Raw genomic sequence first — 26,392 nt, forward strand, 5'->3', positions numbered from 1 at the left:
ACATATGATTAAAAGGCAAAATTTAATTTTGCAGAAATTGTGTTAGCAAAATGTTTTTTTTTTTTTTTTTTAATGCTCTGGAGAATGTCCTGTCAGTTTGACAGATGAAGGTAATGCAACAAAGTGAATTTTGTTGACAAAATAATTTCAGGGTGTTGATAAAATGTGTTTTGTCTTCAGAGTGAAAAATACCAGACTGACAAATACTATTGTCCTTAGAAGTGTTTTTTCAGCTGTCAGTCAATTATTCCCTATTTTAAGGCAGCCAATGATAGTTCTTGATATCTGAAAAAGCCTTCGTAAAAGATAGCATAAAGCTCTGAAGGACAAAATAATTAAACTTTGATTTGTTGCTTTCAAACTGAAAGCAGCTTTGTTACTTTGATAAACAATGATTGGCTGCCTGCAAAGTGGAAACAGGTGGCAAGCGGTTTGATGCAGATTTGACATGCATTGTAGAGAAGAGAGGGTGGATTCAGAGCTGGGTTTCTTGAAACAGCTGTTGAAAAACTTATTGTTAGACTATTTGAATATGATGCAAGCTTCTAAAATGTCTTTCCTGCAAATTTCACAAGCCATTTTAATATTCTTAAAAGTCTCATTTCTTCTTTCACTTTGCACCATTTGAGAAGGTGTGGATGCACGCTCAATGTGTTCTCTGCCCACCGACACGAGGTGTGGGCTGGGGGCGACCTGTGGTGGAGTGTGCTGAGGTCAGGGCTCAGAGGAGATGTGGGGGCTGGACCTGCTGCAGGTGCCTCTCGTGGCTGCCTCACTCAGGACAGGTGAGGGCCGTGGCTGGCTGCGGTGCGGAGCCCGGCAGGCTCACCTGGCTACTGAGTGGAGTTGGGTGAGCTGAGGCAGCTGGCAGGCCTGGGCGCAGCAGCCAAGAGCAGCATGCTCTGGTGGCAGGAGGGCCTGGAGACTGTGGGCATGTTTGCTCCTGCATCCCTTTCACATGCTTGGCTCTAGCAGCTGGTTCACATGGTTACTGTCCGTGATACTGGCATTGTTTCACACCAGGTGAGATACCTGCCTGTCCCTTGCCATGCCAGATTACAAGGTGGACTCTTCCCATTGTTGCCAGAAGGTCCTGGGGTTTCATCTCGCTTGTTTGTAGGACAGAAACCTTTGCCAGGATGACAAACCAGAGGCCGCTGTCTCCTTGCACATCAGGGCAGGATACATGGAGGCCTCCTTGCTCTCTGCTGTTCAAGATGCTGCTGAAAGGAGAGGCTGAAAAGCTGCAGAAACAGCTAGTGAGGTTTCAACAGCATGCTGCAGTGGAGGAAGTGCTCTGAAGTTGCTTTGTTTCACAGTTTGTAGATGTCAAGACTGTGTGCATCAGTATTTCGTATGATGACCAGTTGACATCCACAAAAAACATGCCTCTGGAATGTAGGCAAATAGAAATGCTTACAAATGCTGGTATCACCACCAGGCTTCTGGTTCAATCTTAATAATATGTACATAGAAAAAAAGCTGTGTTCTTTCAGTAACTCCCAGGAACACAATGCCCTTTATCATGACAGCTACATCAGGTCAAGCCCAGAAAACCAGTGCTGGGTCTGAGGAGGTTTTAAGTTTTGGTCATTGGACCAAAGTCCTGCCTGGTGCAGCCCAAAGAGAAGTTACCAAGTTGCAGTAGGAGTAACTGGAGTCAATATATTTTTGGTCACTAAGTGCATGGGGCTGTTTCTCTTGGATATTGTTTTGGACAAGGATCTCTTGGGCTCTCTAGCTGTTCTGCTGCTTCCCAGGAGAGTGGCGTTCTAAATTTTTTTCTGATTTCTTATTGGGGTATTGGGTTCAACAGACATACTCTTTTTTCCTCTGCAGCACTGGAAAGGAAGGAGCAAAACCTTGTGTCATGCATGAACTGGACTCTATTGGGATTTTTGAGGAAGCTTGAACTCAAGGAGATAGTCTTGTGATGAGATACTGATGCTTCATTTCCAGGGTTCTATTTTTTCTTTCTTTATCAATACTGGCATGACTAATTACATTAAAGCATAAATGACCTTGTTGTAACAGCTAATCTTAAACAAATGGGTGTGCCACTCCCGCAAGTCACTGGAATGACACTTAGTATAGTAGCTCCTTAATATGTGGAACATCTGTTCTTCTCTTTTGAAATAATCAATGACTCTTCCTTATTACCTTCGCTTACCAGTGTCAAAGTGAGCCAGCCATCCCTGGGATAACATTTAAACTTTTTCACTTCTGGCTGGATGGGGTTTTGAAACCACTGATGAAAAAATAAGCAATCAAAACTATAAATCATCTGAAATCTCAGTTACAATTAATGTGTGATAATTAACTATTGGTAGGTAATGGCGCTGGCTAAGAAATTAACAAAGCACACATTCTCTTTTGGAAATAGAGTAACAAGGATGCTAGTGGCATCAATTATGTCTTCAGTATGGCTTTTAAGGGGGCAGAACTAGCTGTCTACATAAATAGCTGCTGTTATTGCAGCAGTGCAGAGGCTACTCTAACAACATTTCCAGTGTTAGAAGAGTGGGCTTCCAGAGGCTTTGGAGGGCAGTGAGCTCTGGTTGTCTCCCTACTAAAGAACACTGCTTCTCTGAAAGTCCAGTGCTGTCTGCCTGGGCGCTGGGTGCCGGGGACACTGTCACAGGCAGACCGTGCCTAGGGTGACAGAGATGCATTTGGCTGTTTAGGCCCAGACAAATTTCTCCAGCTTGGTTCAGGAGGGCAGGGACATACAGGGTGCAGCCATTCCCTGGGAGTTGGGATGTCTGATTATTATTTACTAACTGAATTCCAACAAGCCATGCTTTTGCCTTCCCTGCTGTCTGTCTTTAGCAGGCAGATAGTGGCCTGGCTTCTCCCTGCTGGGGTATGGAGAAGAGGGAGAATCAATGCACATCTACTAATCAGCCTTCAGTTCACATCTGCCTTTTTGGCTGTTTGGTCTCATGGTACAATCACAACAATGCTAGAATAACACCTTAAAACCAATCATTTTTATGGGAACACACATAGTATAAAAGGTCTGACTGTCTGTGCACGCATATACCATCAGTGGCTATTACCCAATAAAGCTGTCAGACAGAGAAACATCACAGCAAGTCCTTGAACAATATCCCCTCAAGTTTAAACGGAGAAAAAGCTCCTCACCATTCATTTCTCATAAAAATAAAGAAAAGAGGATCAATACAAGCTGAATGAATGAATCAAGGTTGCTTCCTATAGGCAAGGAAAGAAACAGGGTTTGTGACCACAGGCCCTGTTTTTGGGAGATCAGCATACTGGCTGTGCAAATCACCCTGACAGACTTGGCAAGAGCCCTCAGCTGCTAGTGGCAGTGTTGACTGCATGCATCATCTTCTCCCAGGATTTGAATTTCTATTCAGGAGAAAAGCAGGAGCCCAGGTTCCTTTCCAAGAGCTGACAGGCCAGGGACCACCAGACAGCCCTGTTCTCTCTGCTGCCTCCACAGTGAGAACATAGTTTTGACATAATGACAAACTTGGAATACTGAGCAGGGTGTAAACGAGCTGCTCTGCTGCAGTGGTGCTCTCGTGTCTGTAAATGCTGTCAGAGCTCTCCTCCACTCAGCACGGTGCATGGGGCACAAGGTCTGGGGTTCATGGCTGGCAAGAATCCACGCTGTATCCAATAGATACAATGCAGTTTTTTACCACTCCAGATGTGGAAAGGCCTGAAAACTGCAGGGAAAGTCCCAGAGCCCAGCCAGGATGAGGGGAACCACCGGGCACCATGGAGCATTGGGCTGTGGTTGAGGCGTGTTCCTACTTACAGAAGCAGCACTTTTCTAGTAACAGTTTGTGCATATTAATGTCTTGGGCTCATGGTTGTGGCTGGCAGCCCAGTGGGGTCACTTTTTCAGCAACCACCCTGTGTGATCAGGTTTTGTGTCTGGTAAAGTTAATATAGATACATAGGAATGAGCTCATATGAAAAGTCAAGAGCATTATGTGAGCTTGACCCTTGGTCAAGCAAGATATGGCTGGCTATATGAAATATGCAGGAGATAGCACTAAGCAAGAACAGTCCTTGGCCGATCACCTAACTCCTTGCAGTATACTGCTCAATGGCCCATACATACACATGCATCCATAAATTCTAGACTTCATTGTTCTACATTTGCTTCAGTTCTTGGCCCTAAAAGGAGCTGTAGAAAGTACCCTATTTTCTCTGCAGTGATTAGGAACACAGTGCTTTCTCCATGACATACCAACTATACCTCTGAGGCTCCTGCACACAGAATCCTTTGTATTTCACTCTTAATAGTCTGAGTCCTCCATTTAATGGATGTTAAGCTCAAAGTTAAACAGCTTAAATGCTTTGCTTTCTAGCATCTGTGTCCTGTTAGAGCTCTCTCACTCTCATTTGCACACCTTGTTAGATGAACATATTCAGATAGAAAAAGGGTTTTTCTCTCCTTCAAGTATTTATAGTGATTACTTGTGATGTAATCAATAGGGTTTGCAGAGTCTCATCCTGCACCATTGCAATTATATTCTTCAGAATGATGCTTATTACAATATTATAGCCAAGACTGATAAGATAAAGATGAATTAAAACAAATTGTACATTATCTGCTTCCATTCTGCTGTTGAGATTGCAAAAGACAAGAAATGAAATTCTCTGAAAGACAAGCTCTTCTCCCTATTCCCAAGCAGAGGAGGGGAAGCTGCTGAAGCAGACAGGGGGCGGTCCTGACATGCTGTGCTGAGATGGGGCTGTTGTTCCTCACTCTCAGCAGATAAACAAAGTGCTCTGTGTCAGGCTCCACATCCACCCTGCCTCTGGGCTAGGTCCAAAGCATATCTTTCCCAATCCCTCTTCAGTCTCTGCTCACTCAGCTCCTGGGTGATCTCCAGAATTCAGCACACCTGTGGTCTGGAGTTGCTTTCTCCTGCAACACACCCCAGGAGGTGTAGCAATAGGTCGCATGCTCTGTTGCCTGGTCTTCTGGCTTCTTCTCCCAAGAACCACTGCAAAGAGAAATGCTTTCAGGGAACAAGGCTCATGAGACCGTTTTATCCTCCCTGTCACAGCCACCACTGAGCTGGTTTGCATGGGCCCAAAGAATGCTGATATCCCACACAGTCTCAGCAAGAGATGCTGGCAAGATCCCTTCATGGACCTGCCTGGCAGTCTGTCTGCTTGACCAGGTCCACATCATGAAGAATGAGTACTGGGCCCTGCAAGCCTACTGTTGCCAGCACATGCTGGAAACATTTTCTGAAAGACTGTGGGTACTTTGGCAGGTACGCTTTGGAGAGATTTGGCTGATGTAACATTTAAGCAAAGTGCTTTTCAACATGAATATGTGTACCCTGTGCTGAACTAAGAGATATCAGGAACTCTTCGTGTTGTCAGGAATGAAATGCAGCCTTTTTCTGGAAACCACGTTCTGCTTTGCTGGATGAGCACTTGAAGTCATCTTGCCAGAGACCTGCCAAGGTAGGGGACTCAGCACAAAGTCATTGGGCAGTGTTTAGTACTTCCATAAGGACAATTTGTGGCATGGAAGTATCTAACTGTCTCAGTCAATGAGACTGGGATGCTCTTTTGGGCACAGACACTGCCCTAAAGAACATTATAATAGCATTGCTTTAGATGGAGTTGCCAGGAATTACTGCTTCTTGCTCTTGGCTGGAAGGTAGTTTCACTCTTCATGTTACATGAGGTAGGTGTATTTAACCAAGATGCTGCTTGAGAGTGGAAAGTATGACTTTTGCCAAAACTAGGGAAAACCTGGCAAGGCGATTGATGTCACCTTGCTGCCATGCTCTCCCTAGCTACTGGGACTAGGTAAATGCCATTTTCTAACCAAAGAGAAATGCAGTTTTTCTATGAAGGTTATAAGAAGTAAATTTCCACCCAAAGAAGATTCCTAACATATGACAAATGCTGTGTATGAATATGATCCTGGAAGCAAGAAGCAAAATGTACCTTCACCAGTGCAAATGCTTGGTTCTCCAAGAGGGTGTGCCAACAGTAGAGTCCCCCTTCCTGGATCAGGAATCCAACAGAACACAGTCCTGTATGCTTTGAAAGCCTGTATTTTCCCAGAATATCAAGGGTTTAATTTCTTTAGATGCACCTGCAAATCCAGGATGCCTCCATATGAACTTCATAGGACTCTGTCCCTGCAAACAGACTCCTTTGGTTTTGAAGCTAGACGGGCCCAGAACCTGCTCTGTGTTCTCTCTCCCGTTATATTTGTATCACTGTTCTATTACAGCAAGGTGCTGCTGAGAAGAGATGAAAAGAAGCTTGGAAGTCTGTTTCTGTGAAAGTGTGAATTTATTTTTAAATCTCTTGAATTATTTACTTTATCTGCTTTTTTTTTTTTTTTTGACAGGTGAATATGTTTATGACTGCTTCTCTTTCCCAAAGTAACACTTGGCATGAAGGGAATTAATCGCATACAGAGTAAATGCAGCTTGTTTTAATTTTCAAGTCAAGCTTCAGCTTTGCTGAAATTTCAGATGGAAATTAGTGTTTTATAAATTAAACTCTGCCTTGTGTGCTTTCTTTTTAAAGAGAGTTTGGCATTTGAAAAGGCAGCAGGGACAGAAAACAAACATTAGATGAGGGAAACTTCTTTTTAAAGATGTATTCTTTCAGTTATCTGTAGAGAGCTGTGAGAGTTCAGTGTGGCAGTCCATCAGCTGTATGCAGGGAGGCTCCAGCAATGTACCAATACCTTTGGCAGGAATTGGTTTTAGTAGCAAATTGCTGGTTTGTGGCATGAGCTGCTGCTTTGAACTGACAGGATGATTAAACTTGTTGCTGCTTTCTGTGAGAGAGCACATGCCCAGTGCACTAGCCAGAAAGCCTTGTTATGCTTCAAAGCAGTTTAGATACTGATACCATCAAAGCTTAGCTGAAAAGGATCCTGCACAGCCATGTCCATGCAGTCTGTGCAGGTGCACTGCCAGCAGAACAGGTGAGGCTGTGGTTCCTGGGAAAATCAAACTACCATCAACATACATTGACAAACCAGTCCAATTTGTTGTTCCGTTTGAGGCTATACTTGGCACTTCTGTTCCTCCCTCCAAGGTAAGGTTGAAATGATCTTACCTTAACTCTTGTGGTACAAGAAGCCACAGGAGTACAACTCTGGGGCTGGATAGGTGCAGCAGTCTGGCTGTTCAGAGTGGAGGAAATGCCACACTGCTGTTCAGCAGAGAGATTGGACATGAGAGCTGTGGCTGTGGCAGCTGCTTCCAGCCCTCAGTAACTTGGTCCTGCAGGGAGTGAACATGGAAGGGGTCATAGTTAGTATAACTCTCTGTCCATCAAGTCCATTTTCCATTCCTGGAATAAAAACTAATACACATTGCTTTAGAAGAGAGTAGTCCTTCCAGCTTCCAGTGCTGCTTACAGGCTGTATTGCCTCTCACAGCTTAGCAGAGAGCAGATCTTTTTTAAATGTGGCCTTCCAATTTTTGTAGTATTTACTGTACAAGTACTTTTGTTCTAGATTCCAACCGATGCATTTAAATCTGATGGAGATGACAGTGGGAGGATCTCTGCTGCGATGAGAGTGCTTTTTATGTCCACTGCCAATGGAGCACTCTGTGCCAAGCTGGGTGAGTTGTGGTATAATCCATGTTTCTTTTCATCTGCATCGTTTTGTCCTTTTTTAACAAAAGGACTATAGTTTAGTGTGCTTCAGTGAATTTATTGCTCTAGGTCTGGTTTTGGGGAGCAATTACCACTGGGTGCCCCGTTATCTTTTAACTCATGAGAGTATGAAATAGTCATCTCATGTTTCCTGCAGCTTATGGCCCATATCTGATGGTGGAATGTAAAATGAGTTTATGATTTAGAAGTAGAAAAGGTTAACTCTAAATAATAACAAAGTTCAAATGCAGAATAGTAATGTTGCTTTTGTTTTTATGGGTTCTACATAATTCTGGCTCCTTCCCCAAAGGATTTAGTGTAACTCAATGAGAAAATTGCCTTCACATCCCTTGGGCTGCTCTGCCATGACTGAACTGGAATTAGGGGCAATATAAGAAGTGGTTTTATAGAAACAGTCTGGATGTCTGCCTGCTAGGGGGAAGCACTTGGTGCCTGGGCTGTACTGCCCCTTTATAGGACGCAGGTGGGACAACAGTAGGCTTGTGATAAGAAATGAGGAAACAGCTGCGTGCTCTTAAAGTCATAACGCTGCACTGATGTTGTAAGGGGGACGTACTACACAGAAGCCTCTGCTTGCTGTACCTGCCCCTGGGATGGGATGTTTGCTGACAGCTACTGGGAAGAGCAGCTGATCAGATAGCTTCTTGCTCAGATCAAGAAGTTCTAAGTGTGTTGTTGGCTTGTTGATGGCAACTTTACTTCCCTAGGGCTGCTCAGCATCCAGTGCCATGGGCTGAGGTCTCCCAGAAGGAAGGAGTACCATTGGCTTGGCATCTTCCCCAGACTTATGGCCATTGCTTCTGTCTCCATCATTAGCCTTAAGGTGTTTGCTAAGCCCCATAACTTCCTGGAGCAGTCCCATGGACACATGCACAAACAAGGTGTGGCTTTGCCCATCCCACGCATGGTTCAGAACATCATAGTAGGATCCTGTACACAGACAAGGTGCTTTGCCTTGTCCTCCTGTGAGTGCTGCATGGCATGCAACTGCAAGAAGGCTTCCTGAAACTGGGACAGACTTAGCTCCTGGTCTTGGGGAAGAGAGAGATTAAAACCACAAAATAACTGTGGGTCTGTGCCCATGAAGGGTCTTTGGGAAGGGCTTCTGAGTGAGAAGGACCATTAGGATTCAGCTCTCTGTAAAAGTGGTGCATCCTGGGGTGTGCTGCAGAGCTTACGGCTGTGCTGCAGAGCTTAGTGCTTGCTAAGCTTGCATGATGCCCAGCAGCAGCAGAAGCGTTTGGGAGTATGGACATGCAAAGGAGCTGGGTTGTTGTTTGGTGCTGGCATTTCAGACACGACTAAGCCATTTTGATAGAACACACAGAATCTGACAGTTTTACTATTCAATTGTTTCTTATAGATTTTGAATAAAAATAAATTGGCTTCTCTTAAAAGAACAAACTGCAGAAAAGCTTTTGTAAACAGAAGTGAGTGGTCTCTGAAGCATGGCAGATAGTTCTATATACACAGCCAGATAACAAGGACTTCAATGGCCAGTGCAGAGTGGGCTGGATTGAAAAGCAAATGCCTCTTCCCACCTTTAGCTTTGCCTTGAGAGACTTGTGGAAAGAAATGCACAGGAGGAAAGGCAGGAGGTTTTAGAGTCTGAGCATCCCTCCAGAAGGCTGGCACAGCATCAACACCATCACAAAAGCATTGCAGAGAGCATGCTGCTGGCACTGATGAGCTCTTGCCAGTGCTTCCCTGCCTCAGTGGCAGGGTGCTTCTCATTTTCACTGCTTATGAAAACCTGTCAATGTGACACTGGTGCATTCTCTGCTTGCTGTTTCTGTTGCAGTGCATGCAAGGGGATGAGTGAGATCAAGTGCAGATGCTGCCCAAGCATTCTGGGAGACATGGTTCCTGCCCTGGAGAACTGATGGTCTTGGGGGATACTGCAAGGAACAGTCAAGGAGGTAGTAGCATCACCTGTTTGATAATGATCAATTCCTTCACCCTTCCGAGGCTGGTTCTTTGTTCCTGTGGTGGCCTGTTCCAGGAGCTGCTGCCACCTTCTGAGATGGGGCATGGACCACACAGTGGCAGATTTTATCTGTAGGGGTTGCCTGGGAGTGGCTGACATTCCTGGGGACTGCCAGTGACAGACTTACTTTTTCTAGGGTGCAGATGTTGGTGGCAGAGTGTCTGTTTTGATGCTTCCTGGACCCATGTCACCTTTGTGAGACCACCTTCCACAGAGGCTGCAAGGCATCTGGGAAGCAGCAAATCTAAAGCCACCATGATGAGTTCAGTTTGCATGTAGAAGGAATTGCTGGCTTAGGAGGTTTATCTGCAGCTTTTGTAAATCACAGGCCTGTTCCTCTTCAGGCAGCATCCTGCTGATGTCTGCTCTGTAGGACTGGTGGCTCGTGCAGATTGCCAAGGCTGGTTGTTGGTGGCAGATGCTGTGCCCAAGCTGTGGCTGGCAGTGGGTGCTGGGGAAGGACAGGGTGACGGTCAGGCCCCAGGGCAAGTTTGCCTGTGAGGGAAGGGTTTGGGTGTATGTCCCCAGGAGCCTCTTACTGGCAGACCATTCCTAGGGAATTAACCTTGGTGCAGACAGAAAAGCCATGAGTGTAACTGCCTTGATGTTAAAGGAGGGCTCACCTGGGTGAATGCCTTGCCATGGCCCCAGGGTGGGAGGAGAGAGCTTGGTGAGGCCAGGCAGCCCCAGGGCTTCTGCAGGAAACTCTTGGGAATGCTTGTGTTGTGGTATGCAGGCTCCATACCCTCAGGCATGCTTTTGAGAAGAAGAGTTCTGTGATGAGGACTGAAAGGTCACCCTGATTGTTCAGTTCTGGGAGCTGCACTTCTCTGACCACAAGCATTTGCTAGGGCCAGGGCTGATGAGCCTGTGGCAGCTGATGTCCTGGCATTCCTCCTGCTTTCCTTAGCGCCTTCATTAGTCTGGGAGGCTGGAGCCTGGCAGTTCTCTGTCTCTTTGCACCTTTTAGCTTTGCTCCTAAGGATTGGTATGTGCTGGACTATCTGTTTATTGGCTGGAGTTCGCTAATGGGAGGTATAAACATTCTGGATTCTTTGGAGGACTTTGTTTGCAAATGTCCTGGGATAGAGGTGCAAATGGCTGTAAGGAAAATGCCTTTCATCATTCAAGATAAAGAACATCATAAAGCCTTGGAGACATCGCTTCATTCAGGAATTAAATTGCAAGAGCCATCTGGTGTCAAATAAGTTTCATTTAATAGGTCACTCACTTAAATAAAGTTTCTGTAGAAATCAATATCTCCTTCTCTTGCAATTGACAGCTCAAGACATTGAAAATGGCATTTTTCACATAAGATTTATTTAATTTTAGTAAGAAGAATCCCTCCCACACCCTCTACTAGGTCTAGGCAGCTCTGGTACAAGGTTAAGAGTCTGCTGAGGTGGAAACCTGCCCTGTCCTTTCCCGTGGGTATAACGTGAAGTCATTTCAGCACAGGCTTGCCAATCTCATGTGCAGTCAAGGCGACGTTTTCACAGGGCTGTATCAGACGTCTGTTCACAGCTCACTGAAGGAAACAGGTACAAGTCATTGCATTCTCTCTTACACAAGAATCTGGCAGGGCAGAATTACTCACTATAAAGCAGAACTGGACTTTCTGTAGAGGCAGATATCTGTGTGCTATTGTGTGCTATGAAGAGTGGAGACTTCAGAAAGGATACTCCTGTGTCCAGGGCAAGTGCAACTTATATCTTCAGAACCTCTAAAGAAAATGGGACACATTTTCTGAGTTTTATTTTATTTATTTATTTTTCAGTCTGATAGTATCCCATGGGAAAGGGAGGAGACTTTGGCAGCTTTCTATATCATTTCCCAGGAGAACTGTGTGTAGGAAATGAGAGCTGTTGTTATTCCTACCACAGTAAAATAATTGTTTCTGAATGCTTGCTGTTTCCTCCACTTGCTTTTCAGTCTTAAGCAATTTCTGATGTTGACACGCCATCTCCAGTCACATTTGTCTTGTTGTGTGGCATGACTGATGCAATTACAGCTGACATTGTCACAGTATTTTGCACAAATGACTTCAATTGTAGACTAGCAGATGACCCCTGAGATGAGCATCAAGAGTCATCAATGCCCTGAACTTCTACCACAGGAAAGAGTTGCTGGCTCTCAGAGTAATGTGTGGCCAATGCCAAATATCTCAAGCAGAGACTTCTCTGCTGTTGTGTGCAAGAAGCAGTGTTATTACTCAATTCTTGCACAACCTACACATAGACTTACCTTGTCAGCATTTTTCTCCACAAGACACCGCCTACCATGGATGGGGGGGGTTAGTGACATGTTGTCAGGGAGCTTGGAAATGCTTCTCTGAAGAAGGATGTCAGTGCCTAAGGTGGTATGCTGTGCATGGAGAGAAAACACCTTGGATTTGTGTTCAACAGTGGGAAAACCAGAAGAGTTGTTAGGAATGCTGGTGCTCACTTGCAGTGCAGGTACATGGGACGTTCACCAGACCCAAAAACTTAAAACTGAGATACAAAATCCTCATCCTCAAGAGGGCACAGCTGCCTGGTGTCGGTAAGCGTAAGGAGACCTGAGACGTCCATGGGATGATGAGTGCCCACTCTGGTGCTGAGAAGCTGGCAGCAGTTCATGTGAAGGCTCAGTGGGGCACAAGAGCTCTGCAGCTGCCAGGATGGGGCGCCGTGCTTGGAGCTCTCTGCGCTGCCTTCTGTGCACTGTGGGTGCTGCTAGGATGCATGAGGCAGCTCCTGCTTTCCTGGCAGTTTCCTGCTGTGTGTGAGAGAGGCCAGTCGGCCTGTGAGAGTGGCATAGGGGTAGGGAGGACAGGAATAGTTTTGCACTCCCATGGCATGCTAGCTATGCTTGTTCTCATTGTTCTGAGAGTACAGGAAGGCACTTTCAGGATCTATTTGGAGAAGCTAACCCAGAGGTGATAGCAGTTTCCCACTCCCTGCCAAACAGACAGAATTAGACTCTCTTTAAAACTATTCAAGCTTTTAATGACCTCTTTCATATACAAACTGACCATCTAACTTTGCACAATTCACTGAAATTCCATTTTACTCAAGGAAATAAAAATAATAGTTTAAACTATTTCAAATATAGCTGTAAATCCCTAACAACATTAACCTTTTCCAAAGCATTAAACTGATCCCTGGTGGGTTTTTAAAGTTGCTATTAGGAGAAGGCACAAGATACTCTTTCCTGAAATTCATGTTCCCAAAGTAAATAACGAGTCACACCGTGTGTGGAATTTATTAGCTCTCTGACTGGTACCTGCTTATCTCCTCATCCTATTCTGAGTCATCAAACACCAGCAATTTTTGCATTATGAAGGCAAAAAGTTAATGCACAAAATTACAGATACAAGGAGGAGGTCTAGGGTGATACCCAGGTTAAACGAGGGAACAGTGGTTGCTACAAAGAGCATGGGAGCAGAGGAGTACTGCCTGGCTTGCACAGCTGTGCATCTTTCTTTGAAGAAATTTGAGGCTCTGGTGTTTGATTGTCAGAAGGACTTGGCTGGAAACGGCAATAATGGGAAAGGTTTAGGCTTCCGGGTCCAGTTCATTCATTATACAGGATCAGATCCACTATTTCATTTTGGTTCACTGGCTAAGAGAAATGGAAGGGAACCATTGGCATCTCCTGGGCCACAGAACATTGCCTCTAAGAGGGGAAAGTGGTCTAAAGGAAACAGCTTATTTTGATAATAGCACCACAGTCCTACCCAAACAGGAAAACACAGATCAGGGACCTTTTTTCTCATAATATACTCCTGTTGTGGAACACGAGAGCATGCGATAGGAGCCGGTAGGTGAACAAGAGCTGGGTCTGAGAGGATTATAAAGGGAGGCTGATGCAATGTAAGCAGGATGGTTTGCAACAGTAGTGCAGATGTGAAACAGGAAGGGTGGAGCAATTTTTCCTGAACACTGTCCTGCACGGGCCGAGAAAGCAGGAGCAGGACTGGCTAAGGAGAGGTATAGGAATATGTATCTGCAGATACTGGTATGAGATTGAGAAAGGATGATAGGTGAATCTAGCCTGGGAACCAGAACAGCAGGTGGAAGAGGTCTGCTGAAGGCCTTCTTGTAACCCTCTGGAGCACTGCAGCGGGGGATTTTTTATGCTATGGGGAAGACAAGGAACTAAGAGCCCCAGGTGTGCTGGTGAGGATGGGCTTGGCTCGCTAAAGTGCCTGTTCGTGGTGAACTGTGCCTGGCTCAGTGGCCTGGAATGAAAAATGATGGAATGACTTTCCCCATCAGTGAAAGGCTGTCTGGAGGGGCTGGGTGTCTCTCGTCCAGGAGAGAGAGCAAACTGAGATTGGGCGTGCCAGTGACATTCTGCCCCAAATAGCAAATACTGTGTTCATAACTTCCTTTAAATAGCTCCCCACATTGTTTTCTGACTAAATAGCTGACAATTAACAAGCTTGTTACTTCATTCATCCCAGGCTTTTCACATTGAATTACTGATGCATTAAATATCTGATTACCTTTGAAGCTAACTAGCTTACAACAGATCCAGCACTGCAAAAGCATTCTCAGTTCTGTGAAAGTGACTATCAAAATTTGTGCCATCTGTTTTTTATTCGTAAGGAGTAGAAAACTCCTTTGTCCTCAGCAAAGTTATCACAACTGGAAAGCTATGACACGTAGCTAAAATAAGACTTTGTGTTTCCCATCTTTCTGTAGCTACAGAGCTTTCAATAGTGCAAAGTCGATTTTTATTTTGCGCATATCTGTGAGGTTAACCTAAACCATGAGCCTGGGCTGCAGTTTGCCCTTCTGATAAACAAGTATAAACATAACTATAGCTGAGAAAGGAGATCTGGCAGTAAACAGAGTGTTATCGAAGGGTGTTATTTTCAGAATTACAGCTGCTTGTCTCTGACAAATTAAAAGAGGAAGCATCTGCAAAGCACAACATGGAGAAAATACAGCAGGGGATGTTTTATCAAGAGTCAGAGGTAATAGTCCTGTAGAGATAGTCTCCTGGTGTTCTGCAAAGTATTGTGATTCTACATGTTGGTGTTCAGAGAGCCTAAGTAGGCATTTGTATGCATTGTGCTAGGAATGGTGCTATTTAAACATGCTTGCCTCTAAGAGTCTGTATTCCCTAATTCTCTGTCAGTAAACACCTCTTAGGAGGGTTTCTTCCAAAGTATGGGAGAGAATACATCTTCCTGTGCTTCTGATAGGAGACAGAATATATAGAGCTTCTCTCTGTGCTTTCTCCATGCTGACACCAGTCCCTCTCACTCCTTGTTTTTGTCTGGACATTTTAATAATGGGAAGAAGACAAGCACAGGAAAGCTTCTACCAGGTAGTGCGATCTGTGCTTTTGCTTCCTGTAGTAAAAACACCATGTTAAGTTCTCACGTTCCTGAGCAGCCACTGTCTCTCTCATGGGTCATGCTGAAACCTGTCTCCAGCTCAGCAGTGCCAACAGTTTAGGAGCTTGCAGCTGCCGCAGCCTCACACAGGCAGTCTGCACCTTGGAAGGTGCATTTCCCTTGTGTTATGGCTGTGGTTAGCTCCATTAGACCACCAAGGGAGGGAAGGAGTTTCTATGTTATGTGTGATGTGTGTGCATGCCATTGGACAAATTACATGAAAGAAAGTGGAAACAGCATATACAGTTGCTTGGGAGAATAGCCACTTATTTTGACTTGATGTTTATGATTTCCCTTGCATGTCTTAAAGAGGCATCTTTTCCTGCTGTGTTAAAGTTAACTATTGCACATTCAGTCCCTGTGCCATGCCCTACCCAACACACTACCCCAAGTCCATGAAACTGCCGGATGCTTGGGTGCCTTGGGGGCGGAGTGAGGTCTCTGCACCTCCTGTCCTGCAGCCCAGCAGCAGCAGTCCCTGCCTGAGGCTCTGCTTGAAGCTGCCCAAGACATGGGGAGAAGGGGACGTGGGGAGACAGGTACCCAAACACAGCACCTGTCCATCTGGGCTATGGGAAACAGCCGCCTGTTTTGCCTGCACTCCATATTTAGTGTCTGTCTGTAACCCTTCTTCAGAACTGTCACTTCAGATAGCTTTTGTAAGTTAGGCTGTTGTTTCAGAGTAATGCATACTCAGACTCAGGCAAGACTTGTCTTTGACTACACCGATCGTCAAGTTTGTACATAGAGAGAGCTGTCGTGAAAGGCACAGGATGCTCCGAACTGTCTGGGTTGATAAAGCAAATTCCTGAGGGAGCTAGGACAGCCCACTGAAGCAAATCTGGGACAGAAATTCAGGAGATATTCACCACATACAGACAGGAGAACAAATGCTCTGCTGCTGACACTTGGTCAAACAGTGTTAGTGCCGGAGGGGAAGACGGAAAGAAGATAACCACCTGACGGAGGGCAGGGAGGGCACTGTGGCAGGTAATATCCCTTTCCTTGCTACAGCACAAATTCATCCACAGTGCAGAATGAGCACTTCCAGACTCCCCTGGCTGCTCGGCACAGGCCATTCTTCCTGGGCATTGCAGGACCATTAATGGGGACTGTAGGGGCAATTTAGCAGGCCCAGCTAATGGTTGGAGCAGATACATGCAAATTTCCTGCTCTCAAACACATGTAGTGGACATGCGTCTTAGTTACTTATTTGCAAGGTGTATTCATGTTCCATAACATGGATGTATTCTCTTTGTGGAGGTGATCTATAATGCATCAGAAAGGAACATATTTGGAGAGAGAGAGAGGGAGAGAGTGCCTCTGTCACTCCTGACTTCTCACACTCCTGTTTTACAAAGCAAGTCTGAGAGATTTACAGTCAAACAAAAGGTGGACATGACCCTTTGTAAATAGTAACACTTAAAATTCCTGCTGATCTGAAGGTGAAGGCTGAGCAGGTGCTGCATGCAACAGCTGTTGCCCTCCTGAGATCATGGGTTTTAATTCACTTTCATTTATGTAATCTGTTCCCCGTTTGCTGGTGTGGCACTAAAATGCACTCAGCTCCCATGGACCAAATGAGTTCCTGTTTGCAGCTCTCACTGCTCATCTTCAGCTCATCCTTGTACAGCATGGAACAGACTGTGTTACTCATGAGCATAGGGCTTCATCTACAGCATCAGGCTTCTTAGTTTTGGTAGAAGGAGAAAGCTGTGTGCTCTCACGTTTATTCTTAGAGCAAGCAGAGAAAGGATATGCTCTAACAGCATTTAGATGCTGTCTCCAGTGTCCATGGTTTGTCCAAAGGGTCAGTGAAAGAGTGGTACAAGCCCATATTTCATGGAAACACTGCAAGATGGCTCTTGCTCACTGGGCTAGAACTCTGACCCCTGTCTTCTGGACCTCCATCCTTTACAAGAATTATGTTTCCCTGGACATATCCAGAAAGACATAGATGAAGCTGAGATAAACAATATTTCTATAGTCTTTGGCACTTCCTTTGCATAGTGAAGTTAACCAATGTAGTTTATTAAATATCTTACAGCTCTTCTCTGGTCATGATTATCTATAGTTCATAATATACTTTCACTATGATTATACTAGGGGGGAACTTGCAGGGTTTGCTGCAGCAAGTTCCTTCAGCTGCCCAAAGCCCAATCCAGAGTTTGGTGTTTAAAATGCTTCTACGGTACAGACACATCCTTTAAGCATCGAGAAAGAAATGTGTATTGTGGTGTTGACTTTTTTTTTTTTTCCTTCAAAAAATGACATTTTGAAGTAGGGTAAATCTACTACTTTTCCACATTTTTTCAGAGAGAGATTTCATCTGGCTAGCATACGTGCTTTCCATGAGAAACTGTTTATGAGCTCCTGAGTCACTCGTCTACTCTTCGTGATGTAACAATAGTAGATCTGGAGGAATGACCAAGGTTAGGTTTATAGTCTCAATTCAGATGTACTGCCAAGTTATTCAGTGATTCGTTTTGTTAGTGCCTGAGCCAAAGGACAATCCATCTCAGTGATGTCCTTAAGATTATACCTATATACCATTTGCCCAATAAGGCATACACCTGCTGCTCCAATCCCAGAAGAAATCCGTGTTTCATTTCAGAGATGACAATTCTTTGCTCTTCCTCCTTTTGCCATTCTTGTGAAGACAAACTCTTTGGGGTGTGTGGGAAGAAATGTCGAAGGATTATGGAAAAACCTTGTCCACTTCAACTGCCACACCCTGTTCAATTATGAATGGTAAATCAGCTGTAGGTCATGGTCATCTAGGTTTAAGTGATCAATATATATTAATGGGATAAGACATATTCTTTGTTGCCCTCCAAGTAACTGACCTAGACTTCTGCAGTCCCAGTGGAAGGTGTAAGATGTGACCGTACTATTACTGTCTTTGCTGAGTGAATGCAAAACTGTAGCTCAGCTCCTTGCTCACAGCCAGTTATCTATCCTGGCACTTGTATAATTATAATACATGCTTTATTGCTTGTCAATATTTTAACCTTTCTGACACATTATCCCCTAGGGCAACTGAGCAACCTTAATAATATAGCTGATAATTATCCTCCACAAGAATAAAGTTATCACTAGGGTCCTGTATAAATCACAAGGAAAAGATGACAGATTTCACTGGCTGGTCATCACAGAAATGGGAAGAGGCACAGATTGTGACAGCTTAATGGGGAAGGTAATAAAACCAACAGTAAAGTCATTTATAATATAAGCAATGATTCTCAGGCCCTTCTATTTGTTTTCATGCTAATAGAAGATAAATGTCAGATTAGGAACAAGACCTGAAATTTCTGTTTAAAATATTTGGGAAATGTCATTAAATATCAGCAATTCACAGTTCAAGAAGTGGCAGCATTGGTCTTAATTACCTGCATACGGTCCCTGGAAACAAAGTGGGCATAATAGCATTTGCTTCCCTGTTTCCTGGGGACTGCCAAGAGTAATGTTTCTACAGTGCTGAGAGTGCCAGGGCCCCATGCAGACTGTGCCTGCAGGCAGCCACTGTTCCTCACTTCTGGAAGGAGCAGGGTGTTGCGCAGTGCCTGTGCAGGAGGAGAGTGGGATGGAGAGTCTGCGAGGATCCTGAACTGGGTACATCACATCACGACTGTTTTGTCAGGATGCATGTTTCACAAGGAACCCAAGTGGTCATTATAAACAAACAGAAGTCTTCATTGCAGGTATGAAAAAGCTCTGCAGCAGTAATGAAGTTGTAACAAAGGGGAGGGTGCATTGTAGCATATATGTAGGCATAATACGCACTCTATAGAAATACATTGTTAAGTTCCATGGCAGTATCACTGGCTAGTCATTTGGGGTGCACATTGTGAAAAGGCACATGTGCTGCCCTTAGCATTTATACTCCACATTTACAAAAGGTTTGGGATTGAGAGCTGTAGAAATATATAGAAAAAAAGAAGTATCCTGAGGAGCGGCAGAATCTGAGACTCCCTGTGTGAGACCATGAGAGTTGGAAAAGCAGGGTAACAGCCGAAGGAGAAGCAGAAGTAGGAGGCTACCTTCCCACTTCTCCTGGGGAAGAGCCTGGGTGGCTTGGGGATGGTTTGTTGCTGGGCCAGGAGGTTCCCTGGCCACTGTCCCGTGACGTGCAGGTGCTGGGGAGCTAGATCAGATCGGGACTGGCATGGTGCTCCCCAGCAAGAAAGTGGTGGTGCTGTCTGGGTGCTGCTCCCTGAGTGCCAGCTCCCAGCAAAGCCGAGGCAGTTGTGGCTGGGAGCAGCAGGAGCAGCTCTGCCCCGCACACAGCTGGGCCTGGGCTGCGCTGGCTTCAGATGATCTGTTCAGCACTCGTCTCAGTGCAGGGATTAATCTGAGGATATCTCTGGGACTCTGGTGGTGGCTGGGGAAGGGATGTGGAAAGGAGAATGATGGAAGTCACGTGTGTGTCTGTGCTTAACATTCTCGGTGCATTCCTTCGCTTGCACTTCTCACAGATATGCGCTTTGAGGTCTGAGCCCTGGTGCCTCTAATCTAGTGAGCACCTTATTGATCAAATCTTGCCATTTGATCTCTTGAGCTGTCTAGCGTTGCAAAAAAGGGGTAAATTGTTCCTTATACTTTAAAGCAATTAGAATGTTTTTAGTGCATGTAGCCCCATATGATAAATACCGAGGCACAGCTGGGATGAGAATAACAAAAAGATGAGGGATAATTAACAGCTGGAACACTACAAACCAGTTCCCCAGCCCAAGCCCCAGAGGGATGTGATACATTCATCATGTCACTCTCTGGGCTGATGTTACAGCTCAGGGGTGTGAGGTATTGAATTACAGTCTCTAGAAAATATTGTTTGGGGAATGTTGAGGAGAGCTGGTAAACAATGTACTGGAAGGTGACAGATAGGTTTGCAGCTTCATATAGTGCTTTCACAACAAAAAGAGCCTTCCGGGGTTTTCCCATCACTGCCCTGCCTGTCAGAACCGGAAGGCAGCAGGCTGTCTGCCAGGACTTGTGGGGAAGTCCAACCCAGCAGCCGGTGAGCTTGCTTAGTTCTGATAGGTGTTGTCTTTAAATGATTATTTTATTACAGATCACAACACTAACAATGGCTGATGAATCTCAAACTTAACAAAGCACCATCTGTGATTCAGCTGTTGTAGAAAATGTATAGAAAGCTCTTTGCACTGGCTTTGGACAGCCTGGACTCCCCTTCTAGGCTCTCCTGTCCTCAGTGTGGTGTTATGGGGAATGCCACAGAGAGTCCTAGCTCAGAGCTGCTGTCTGCATGATCTGGACATAGCCAGCAATCTCCCATGTGCTCCTAGTGAGAGAAGCATCACAGCCACGCAGAGGTGGGGATGGTGGAGGCAACCAGGATTTGCTTTCTAAAATGTTTTCCTTTCTATCTCCCTTCTTTATGGGGAATCATTCAGAAGAATTTGATCTAGGAGGACAGTTCACTCCTATAAGTCTGCCAAAAAGTCATGGCAGTGTCGCTCTGAGTCAAGTTCTTGGTTTGCTGCATTGCTGTCTACCTCTACAGCATCCTGCATAACCTTACCGCCAGCCCCACCATGCACTGCCCACCTGTGAATCACTCAGTATAGTGCATGTCAAGGTAAATAAGGGTGAATACTAGATTCTCTCTCAAATGCTACATTCCTCTGGCAGCTTCACTGAAGTTCAAACAAGTTTCAAATAAGTGTTTCGTTATTTAAATGAGTGACTCCCACAGACACTATAATGAGTGGTGTCTGTGCACAGGGGGTGAACAGGAGGTTGATAGCCAGATTTTCTCTATATGTTGATGAAAGGGTGAGTTTTGAGGTGGTTTGCTACTTGTTAAAACAAACAAACAAACAAATAAAAAACAACAACAAAAAAACCACCAACACCACCACAAACAAAAATACCAAGAACCTCAGAGAGAAACAGTGTCTCAGGAGAACTGTTTACCCGGTAAAATCTACCCACTGCAGTATGTTTCTCCTAGAGGAATTTTCCTGCACATGTAGTGAACAGTCCCAACAGTACTGGAGCATATGATGCCTACTTGGCTGTCTGGTGCAGATGATATCTGCACAAGATGGGGGACTTTATTCATCTGCGTTTGTGCATTCAGCTCCATACCATTGTGCCCATTTCAGCTCCCAGCAGCTCAGCAGCATCTGGAAAGCACTGGTATACGTGGTCATTTTTAAATGCTTAAAAGAGAGGTGGACTCTTCTGTTAGCCCTAATAAAGGTACTGATCACAGAATCATAGAATATCCCGAGTTGGAAGGGACCCACAAAGATCATTGAGTCCAACTCCTGGGTCCAACACCCAGAAAATCAGACCATATGTCAGACAGTGTTATCCAAATGCTTCTTGAACTCTGGCATGCTTGGTGCTATGACTACTTCCCTGGGGAGCCTGTTCCAGGGCCCGACCACCTTCTTGGTGAAGAACTTTTTCTTGATACCCAGCCTGAACTGCCCCCGTCACAACTTCAAGCCATTCCCTTGGGTCCTATTGCTGGTCACCAGAGAGGAGAGATCAGCGCCTGCCTTTCCGCTCTCCCTTTGAGGAATAAAAGGGAGATCCCTCAAGTCAGCTGGCTTATGAAGCAAGGGAGCTGGAGGTAAAAGAAAAAATGTGAGGAAGTGAACTCCAATGTTTTTTTGTTCAAGAAAAAAATAGTTTTCCATATCCCAATTTTTCAAGCAATAAAAGCTATGCATCTGAACAGCAAAGACAGATCTGCTCTGGGTATTTGCATGTGGAAGTGTAGAACACATATTTCTTTAATTCTGTTCTTGGAGGTTTCTGGGTAGGGAGAAAACCTCCAAGTGCTGCCTGCACTGGATCTGCAGGAGTCCTGGACACAAGTGGAAGCCATGGGGAAGCTCCTCTTAGCTGCTTGTGGTATGGTCTTCTGTTTCACCCTTTCCTCCTGCACCCCCAGGGTTTGCCCAGGCTGTTTGGATCCTGGGACCCGCTCTGCCCTGACCAAGCTCAGCTCAGCTGCATCTCCACAGGGCATGCATGGAAATCAGCTGTGCAGAGAGCTGGGCTGGTCGGAGCCTTCCGGACTAGTGAGGGGCTGGATGAACACTCTGCATGCCTGCTCCTGGAAGAGCAGTGAGGTTACCTTTGCCTGCTGAGGAAGGCTGAGCTCATCCAGCAGACTTTATTGAAGCAGAGCAGCTGTGTGTTGTTTTCTTGGCAAAGCTGTGGATGTAGAGGCTGCTGGTAGGTGCATCTCTTGTGAGCACAGCTGAGTCAGAAGCAAGAATACCCAAAGCTGAAAAAATGAATGTCTCACTTTCTGATAGCCCGGTCCTTTCCCAGCCCGCACTGCTGCTCAGCATGCAGTTTCCAGGGTTCTCATGGCATGAGGAGCAAGCAGCACAGTGCAGGGTCCACTTGTCCATGCTGGCCTGTGGCTGTAGGGGAGAAGTCTGTGCTCAAGAGCCAGCTCGCCCTTGCACACATGGTGCCTGAGCAGAGGGCAGCCAGAGCAGTTTTAGAAGGGCTACGGCAGGATGCCTGCTTCACCTCCAACCTGGATCTGGCTAAACTGGCAGCTTTTATGTTCTTTGTTCCTGTTCCAGAGAGACACTGTGATTACAGGACAGACATAAAGTCACAGAATCACTGTCAAAACCTAAAGTAAAGAATTCATCTCATAAAAAATGTGTCAGCCAAACAAACAGAAGAGTTATAACTTTCCATTCTCCCTTTCTGGACCCAAGGGGAAAGCGTGCTGTTACAGCACATGCCTGAGGAGCTGACAGTGGCCAAAGAGGAGCATTTCTTTGCCCCTGGAGAGGCCCTTTCAGAGTTATTAGTCATAAGTTTCTATTTAATGTACTGATTAGGGCCAAGACTTGTAGACAGACACTGGCTGTGCATGTGAATTGACTTAAGCATTATTATGTATGACCACTGTCAGCTCTGTTCCCCAGGAAGACTGATACACAGAATGAATCTTCTCTAGCTGTTTCTGAAAAGATTCACGGCACTGCAGTGAAAGTGGCTTCCAGTGGGAACCTCTGTGTACTGATATCAGCATATATTTTATTCCCCTTGACTACAAGGACTGGTTAGGTTATGAGCCTCCCACTGAAACAGGCTGCACACAATTGTCAGATAATTGGTTCCTTTCCTTGTAGGCTGATGGAGTTATGTTTCACCCTTGACTCCCTCAAAAGCAGCAGTCACAGCACCATGGGTTGCTTCTCTCTCATCCAGCTGTGCTCACTGGTTTTCCTGTACACCTGGCATGGGCAGATGGGATGTCCCAAGAACAGAGGGCAGAGAGCAGCTGCTGGGCATGGTTTAAACCCTAGGTTTGCTGCGTGAGTAAGCAGTGGGACTGCAGGACTGCACAAGTTTGTAGGGTACTGGTCCAGGCAGGCAGACTGGAGATCATGCAGCAGATTGCGCTGCAGAGTGATGCTGAAAAGAGGCTGCTGTAGCAGATGTTGCAGCCCAGCTGTCCTACCTTTGCCCCTGGACCCACATAGTACTTTCCTTCTGTGGCATGTTACAGCTGCTGCTCGAACAGCTGCTGTGGTGTCCAAACTGATGACCAGAGACATGACTTGGGCTAATCTGGTCTGCTGATCCTTGGAAGGCAGTTTTGAGACTGAAAGCAGGCCTTGTCTGTTTACAAATGGAGGTTAAATGGGCATGTAATGAGAGGATGCTCAATGTCCAGGTTACCCAGAGACTAAAAGCTCAGGGAGACCATGTTAGGAGAGAGCTCCTGTCTCCTTTGAGTGTGTCAGGTTTCCATACCTCACATAAAGGTCTCTGTAACAGGAAGGGGGAGAAAGGAGCAGGGAGAGAGACTCCTCAGTGAACATTTGGAAAGCTTTCAGTGCTCTGTTGTTGGCATTTAATTAATAGATTGTCTGTAACCCTTCAGCAGAGAGGTGTCTTCTCCTGCAATCTTGTCAAAATAGACTGCTTTAAATAAATCAAGAATTAATAATGTTCCTTAATATTAAAGGTCACCACAAAAATACAACTGAATGGGAATCCACCTGGAAGATTAGCAACAAGGGATTTTAAAAGAACTAAAAGAACAGAAAAATGGTGTTAACCAGCGCAAGAGAAATCCTCAGTTCACTGTGGCATTGATAGAAGTGTGAAAATGGGGGCCCAAGCTCCATCACCAGTGGATCTCTGTTCCTGTGAAATTCTCCTGAGTGGCAGAGACTACTTCTCCCCAAGACCAAGTGCTCCAGCTGTGTTTGGAGGCACATCTTTGCACCTGGCAGGAGACCATGCCACCAGGACACATCCTCCTGGGCTCTGAGGGGCATGCTGTGCAGTAAAGGAGCCAGGTGATCATCATGCCTGGTGGTTAGTGTCCTGTCAGGAGGGCTGGGGAGTGTGACTGAAATCAAGGCTGGAGCAGGTTCTCCAGCAAGAGGTGAGCTGTGAGCCAAGGCTTCCCAAGGTTCCTCCATAATGATGCTGCCTGATAGCATCTGTCTGCCACCAGCAGCTTGGCAATAGTCCTTTCTGTGCCCTTCTCCATCTCGTGTCCTCACCTCTGCCCACCACAGCACCTGTAAGGCTCTGGGGCAGCGTGGGTGTTCACTCTTGTATTTCTTGCACACTGCAGTTGTCCCTTCAGGTGGACTGACTTGAGTCACAGCCAACTTCCCTTCTATCTGCATGCCCTCTGAGGACCTGATCAGACACTGCACACTCAGCAGCCCTCCTGAGAGCATGCAAAGGGATTGCCCAGCAGGCAGGATGAGCAGAGCAGTTCAGGTTTCTGCATGCTCTATCATATGGTCCAGACTACTGGAAAATCACCTGAAATGGATGCTGGAGGACTTGTTTGCTCCAGGAAGTGAGCAGTCAGGCTATTCCTAGGGATCCGCAGCATGTGGCTGCCCCAGACTGCTGGGACAGAGCACACAAGGTCACCTGAAACTGGCCATGAGACACTGGCCTCAGGGGCAGGAGCATGAGGCTTGGCAGTATGGGGTGTCCCAGGGTGGGCTTTCCTCTCTCCTCACTCTGTTACAGTCCTGTTGCAGGATAGTGTGGGCAGGACCCTCCATGACTCCTTTTCTTCCAAGCCTACCTCTTTCCCTTTTGGATATGCATTGACATGCACGGCCGGGGAGGGAAGTCCTATAGCTTGAAGTTAGCACCACCAGGACTCAGCTATTCCGAGAGGCTGGTGCTTCAGGGCAGGACAGCGTGTGCTAGGAGCTGGTGCAGCTAGAGGTGAGGGTCTGCCCTCCAGGAGACCGAGGCAAATGGGCTTGTGGGGATGCTGGGGATGCTTCATTCAATCTATTGGCTATTGGATGGGCACAGCTCTGCATTTCTTGGGAAAGAGAGAGATAAAACCAGCAAACCAACAGTAAGACTTCTTCCAGGATTGTTGCAGTGGGTTAAGTTCTTTCATTAAATTATATGTAGCTGAGGATTTTCTGAGAAAGGAAAGACAAATAGGAGGTAGAGTTTCTGAAAGACTCATTTGTCTTGTTCATCTTTTCATAATCCCATTAATACTTAGAGCATGTTTTCTGCTCTGTGTTTGATAGAGTATCAAAAATGATGTCAACTTGCTTTTCTGGAGACTTTATCATTTATCCATCTAGAAACACCAGAAAACCTTACATTGTCCCCACAGTTTACCTTCCATGTGGTCATACAGAGAGAGGATCACTTGACCTCTGCTGTCCTGTAACTTGACAATCATTACAATGCAGTCACCTGTATTTTGCCAGATGGAGATATCTGTAGTCATGAACTCAAGGTTAGGCAAGTGCTCCCTATGGAGGATCACTGGAAAACAGAGATTTGTGTGTGTGTGGCAATAATAGAGAAGCTCATTTTATTCCAGTAAGGATCTTTCAACCACAATCAATTTCACATGCTATCATAAATAATAGAGGTCAGCAGAGCACTGTGAGTGCTTCAGCAAGCTCTGTTGACAATGTTAAAATGCAATAAGCAGCAGAGAGATACAGCTCTGCATGAGTGAGCGTACATTAATACTTGGTTAGAGAGTGTCTGATTGGCAAACCTAGTTCTTTCAGGACTTTTCTGATGGAAAATGCTTCATATTTCTGTAGCTTTGGTAATTAGGGTGGATCGTCTAATTTCCTGGTCACCCTGTGTCCTGTACCAGCACAGTTCATCTCCCAGGTCCGTGTAGCGGGAGAGGCAGTGTACTGTTGCCACACACGCTGTGCGTCTGGAGTCTGCCCTCACTTCCCCAGGAATTAATGCTTCATACCTGTGCATATCTTTTTTTTTTTAAGCCTAGATGCTTTAACTAAATCAATGTGCATTCTGTAAGTGGTCAAATCTGAGGCAACAGTAAAGCCCAAAGCAATTAGAGCAATACACAGAATCACAGT

General features: G+C 45.6%; 1 long non-coding RNA gene across 4 annotated transcripts in view; it reads left to right on the plus strand.

Moving 5' to 3' along the window:
• The window catches only part of LOC118256442 (uncharacterized), a 153,944-nt gene that overhangs the window by 32,460 nt on the left and 95,092 nt on the right, over positions 1-26,392 (plus strand). For all 4 annotated transcript variants that reach the window (XR_004781232.2, XR_004781234.2, XR_004781233.2 and 1 more), the window contains exons 4-5: positions 7,490-7,598; positions 9,455-9,572. This is a non-coding gene — a long non-coding RNA (uncharacterized LOC118256442). The remainder of the gene's footprint in view (positions 1-7,489; positions 7,599-9,454; positions 9,573-26,392) is intronic.

The sequence above is a fragment of the Cygnus atratus genome, chromosome 15 (genome assembly GCF_013377495.2).
Source record: "Cygnus atratus isolate AKBS03 ecotype Queensland, Australia chromosome 15, CAtr_DNAZoo_HiC_assembly, whole genome shotgun sequence".
NCBI classification, from domain to species: Eukaryota; Metazoa; Chordata; class Aves; order Anseriformes; family Anatidae; genus Cygnus; species Cygnus atratus.